The following is a 6,000-nucleotide window of genomic DNA, read 5'->3' on the forward strand; positions in this document are numbered from 1 at the left end:
AGCCCTCTAAAAGTTAATGAGGTTATTATGTGATTAATTAAGTGCTGATTGAGCATTAGTAATGAACAGCTGCTGTTATCAAGCAGAATCTCTCAAGAAAAGAGAAACAAAAGAAATACAACTGACTTCAGTCACAGCTTTAGATGAAATCAACTGATATAAATGAAGACATTCAAGATGACAGTAATGCATGAAGACAGCTTCATGCATTACTAACAAGTATGACTTTTTTCTGGAGTACCTAAAACAGAAGTACCTTATTGAAAATTAAGGTTTATATTATTATTTATTTATTTATTTATTTATTTTGTTGGCTTGGTTAGTTTTTTGTTGCTTTTCACCTTCCCGTTTTGGTAAATAGTGTTTGCTTTAGTTGCCTCTTGATGCTTGACCTTTTAAATATAGACTTCTCTTTGGCTATTACAATAATTTTATAATGTGTAATGGCAAGGAACTTATAATAAAACCACTTCATGCAAATCTGATTATATTTTATCTAAATCTTTAATGCTTTTTATGATTTCTTTATTATTGTAGTTCTATGAGGTGACAATGCAAGAAAACTTTAAAAGCATTTTTAGAAATGTGGTTCATAAAGAGGTTTCAATTCCAGCACAGACATGAAGAATCAGCAAGTATATCTCAGCAATGGTAACAAAATATTCTGATAATTTTGATGTGATTGTTGAATGTCACAAAACATATGGAATGCCGAAGCTGCCAATTTTAAAAATAAATAAATACATAAATATACAAATAAATATACATAGAAAAGCAAAAAAACGAAAATAAATAATTATTTATACATTTCCATATTTATGTATATTTATTTTTTTTCCATATTTATTTATTTATTCTTTTATTTATTTATACATTTATTCATTTATACATTTATTTATTTATTCATTTATTTCTTCCTACATTTCTTCCTGCGTAGGGTAATGAGGAGGGCGTGGTTTACCTCAGACATAGCAATCGAGCTCAGAGTAAGCGAAGGCGAAGGGTTGAGGCCACAGTGACGCCTATTGTGTGGTGAAATACAATTAGTATAGCTCACTGACGTTGATACGGTCTGTGACTGCGAGGTATATGGTCAAAATCCTAAATCTTACAGTGTGACATGGATAGGCTACTCTTTATTCCTGACATGGCCGTAGAACATCGTTTGGTCTGGATTTGTAAAATGTCCTGAGCTAACAGACATGAAACAGGGACTCGGAACAAAAGTGGGGTAACGGATCCGGCATGTGATTACAGGAGGGAGAGGTGACGGAGCACTCACGCAATCACATTGATCAGCAGTTTAAGTGATTGACTGCATGCATCAGTTGCTTTTAGGGTCTGTATGTTCATGAATAACATGGAAATGCCATTCAATTTTAAAACAACAATTTCCAGGCCTAAAAACGTTTTGAAAAAGTTGTGGAATTGTATTTTACAAATCTCTGTATAATAGAGTCCTTAATTTCGGTGGGGGACTGTGTAGCTATGTCGCATGGTTTTAATAATTCTTGCAGCTTTCAAGTTTATAATGAGGAAAATTCCTGCATTTATTCAACATAGCTTGTAGGTTTGAATAATAAAATTAATCCACGCAAAATTTAAGATTAAATAATTCATTCGAAACCAGTCTTCGAATCCATGAACTCTCTCGCACGCTTCTCATCAGCGCATCTCGTCTGCACAGTGACCTGCAGCACGCGCCGACACAAGACTTCACTCGCATCTCGGGACAGCTGACAGAACTGTCACTTGACTAATCGGGTCATTGTTGCATTGTCAAAAAAAATTTATAATTTGCACACATTTTTAAGTATTTTAAGCCATATGGTACTCGCGCGCTCCGAAGGCTGTATGTGCCCCTCACAGTCACATCCAAAGTTCGAGTAGCCTATTATATGAGTTATTTTTCGTAGTTTGTTGAGCTTAAGCAATCAAATACACACAATATGATGTCTGTTGTGGGTGTTGACAAATAAAACAATTTCATGGCACACTCTACTTAAACACATGGGGGAAAAAATAAAGAAAAGGGGAAAAAATCAATAATTAAACAACACTGAGTCGTCAGTGTTGGTATTGTATCGGACACTTGCACTTAACATGAGGCTATATGAAAAACAAGCTCAAATGGAGTAAACAGGTTTTTGCTGGCGAATGAGGAGATCTGTGTTTTGTCTGTCAACAAAACGCAGGCATCTGAGGCAAATGCATCGTATTATACGCTTTCGTCAACTCTTACAGGTTATATAACATTTATTTTTGCTGCCATATTTTGACCAAACTCCCCGCCACAATCATTCCCTTTAAATAGACTCCATAATGGTTTGCCAGCTGATGATGATGATAACAATAGCATAATAATAATAATAATAATAATAATAATAATAATAATAAAAAGAAAGAATAATAATAATAATACAAATTAAAAAGTTATGTAGGCTACTAGCTATTTTTTAGTTATGTTTTTGGCCTACAGAATTTTTTACAAAATTTAACAATAAATAGCTTCGATATTTGATCACTATGGTTGGTTATAAAGACTTTACTATTCAGAAAATAATAACGAGATACAAACCTGTAAATATTCAATCGACTTTTCTTAAATTCAAAACAAAATATTAATGCATTCGTAATTTCCATTTCTGAATAGTTGCTATATGGTCACGCAGGTTTGCGCATTAAACTCATGTCCCCGAAAAATAGTCTATCAACAATTATGTTGTTTCCCTGAACATGACCCCTCTCTGCCAACTTTTTGAACATTTGGTAATTTATTTATTATTATTATTATTATTATTTAAATAACGCATAGGCCTAAATAGAAATGATCAGAAACAAATCCTAAGCTGATCCGCTTCAACACGTCGAGTTGTTTTTGATTCAGTGTATTTTAAGGAATCAAACGAGTGGATTGAACGCATGCATTAAGACAGTGTCTTTCTGCCACCTGGTGTCTGTTTTAGTTTCATATTAAACGTAGGTCTATCACTTCATTGATTCCATCATGTCATATTTATGTCTTCAAAATGTAAAACACTTCATAATATTTCTATGTACTTGTAGGCTAATTGCTGTGTAAATGCATTAAGATCTCTTCTGTATTGATGGCTCTGATGAAGCTCTGGTTGGATTTTAGTGGTAGGCTAACTGCAAAAAATTTCAAAAAAATTTCAAAAAAATTTCAAAAGCATTGGTCAGTATGCTTGCGTCGACTTCACTGTAGCCTAAATCTGCCCTGCTTCCTTTCCGTGAGTTCTGACCGAAAAATGGAAAATATCAAGCGCTTCAGTCTCAGAGTCCCAGGGCTTAATTTGTGCCGCAACACGCCGGATCCGGATCCGGCACCTCCGAAATACGATCCGGCACCTCATTTTGGTGGATCCCCCTCCTCCAGGGGCGGCGTTTCCATATGGCAGACAGAGAATAGCCAGATGTGCCGTGAAAAACTATCCAAAATTCATATCTCTATTATAATTCGTTATTATTATTTATTTTCTTTACTCAAACACTATGTCTGTAAAGGCTAATGTTTGTGTGTGTTTGAAGACTGGTTTTTCGCAAGCCAATATAGCCTACTTTTGTACGTTTTAAATGTCCTGTGCATAAGCGCTTAATCGTTTATATCATGAGATTTTGGCCAAGTGAATTAAACAACAAGAAAAACAAATCGCCCATATAGCAACAATAAATGTTATATAACCTGTAAGAGTTGATGAAAGCATATAATGCGATGCACTTGCCTCACATGCGCGTGTTCTGTTGACAGACAAAACACAGATCTCCTCATTCGCCAGCAAAAACCTGTTTACTCCATTTGAGCTTGTTTTTCATATAGCCTCATGTTAAGTGTCCGATACAATACCAACACTGACGACACAGTGTTGTTTAATTATTGATTTTTTCCCCTTTTCTTTATTTTTTTCCCCATGTGTTTAAGTAGAGTGTGCCATGAAATTGTTTTATTTGTCAACACCCACAACAGACATCATATTGGGTGTATTTGATTGCTTAAGCTCAACAAACTATGAAAAATAACTTGTATAATAGGCTACTCGCGAGGCGGCTTTATACGCGTGAACTTTGGATGTGACTGTGAGGGGCACATACAGCCTTCGGAGCGCGCGAGTACCATATGGCTTAAAATACTTAAAAATGTGTGCAAATTATACATTTTTGTGACAATGCAACAATGACCCGATTAGTCAAGTGACAGTTCTGTCAGCTGTCCCGAGATGCGAGTGAAGTCTTGTGTCGGCGCGTGCTGCAGGTCACTGTGCAGACGAGATGGGCTGATGAGAAGCGTGCGAGAGAGTTAATGGATTCGAAGACTGGTTTCGAATGAATTATATAATCTTAAATTTTGCGTGGATTAATTTTATTATTCAAACCTACAAGGTATGTTGAATAAATGCAGGAATTTTCCTCATTATAAACTTGAAAGCTGCGAGAATTATTAAAACCATGCGACATAGCTACACAGTCCCCCACTGAAATTTAGGACTCTATTATACAGGGATTTGTAAAATAAAATTCCACAACTTTTTCAAAAGTTTTTAGGCCTGGAAATTGTTGTTTTAAAATTGCATGGCATTTCCATGTTATTCATGAACATACAGACCCTAAAAGCAACTGATGCATGCAGTCAATCACTTAAACTGCTGATCAATGTGATTGCGCGAGTGCTCCGTCACCTCTCCCTCCTGTAATCACATGCCGGATCCGTTACCCCGCATTGTTCCGGGACCTCGCAATTTACAAATTAAGCACTGCAGAGTCCCCGTTTCATGTTTGTTAGCCCAGGACATTTTACAAATCCAGACCAAATGATGTTCTACGGCCATGTCAGGAATAAAGAGTAGCCTATCCATGTCACACAGTAAGATTTAGGATTTTGACCATATACCTCGCAGTCACAGACCATATCAACGTCAGTGAGCTATACTAATTGTATTTTGCCACACAATAGGCGTCACTGTGGCCTCCACCCTTCGCCTTCGCTTACTCTGAGCTCGATTGCTATGTCTGAGGTAAACCACGCCCTCCTCATTACCCTACGCAGGAAGAAATGTAGGAAGAAATAAATGTATAAATAAATAAATGTAAAAATAAAAAAATGTAGAAATGAATAAATGTATAAATAAATAAAAGAATAAATAAATTAATATGGAAAAAAAAAATATATACATAAATATGGAAATAAATGTATAAATAATTATTTTAGTTTTTTTGCTTTTCTATGTATATTTATTTATATATTTATGTATTTATTTATTCTTATTTACATTTATTTGTATATTTATTTATGTATTTATTTATTTTTAAAATTGGCAGCTTCGGCATTCCATAAAAACAAGGCAGTAAAAGGTCACAAAAAAAAAGCAAATAGTAAGAATAAAAGAAGATCCTAAGACAATGCAGCTGCAGAATTTATTCATGTTGCAATTCATCCTGGGAGCCACAGATTAATTATGAGTGGTGCACCCCGAATGGAAAGCAACATGAATCTGTCTGATGATTGTCACCATTGTTTAGATTCATATGCTGATTCTTGATGTCTGCATGTCCAAACATTACAGGTGTTCTATGCTAAAGGACGGACAGGACCACTTTGGCAAGTTACTTAAGTTTATTGAAAACAATTTTTCTTTGGCGGTATGGTTCCTTATGGGGGTTCTTGCTCCTAAATTAATTGACGAGAGCTTAAACATTAACCCCCCTGAACCATCAGCTTGGAAATTCATGACAATTAAGACACATAAATGTATTTAAAAGCAAACATTGGTAATCGGGTAGATGTGGCAGTGGGATGTCTATCCTGTAGCTTGGTTATGAGGATCAGTGTCTCTCAGCTGTGAGGTCCATGCTACCGGAACTTGATGCCTTAGTGATCTGAAACAAAGAGATGACAACCAGAAGGTGCATGGTAATATGCTCATGCTTATAATGGGGAGGGTTGCGAGCCATTTCAGCATGCTTGCCTAGTAGTAGTGCCACGTA

This window comes from Carassius carassius, chromosome 34, assembly GCF_963082965.1.
Source record: "Carassius carassius chromosome 34, fCarCar2.1, whole genome shotgun sequence".
Lineage (NCBI taxonomy): Eukaryota > Metazoa > Chordata > Actinopteri > Cypriniformes > Cyprinidae > Carassius > Carassius carassius.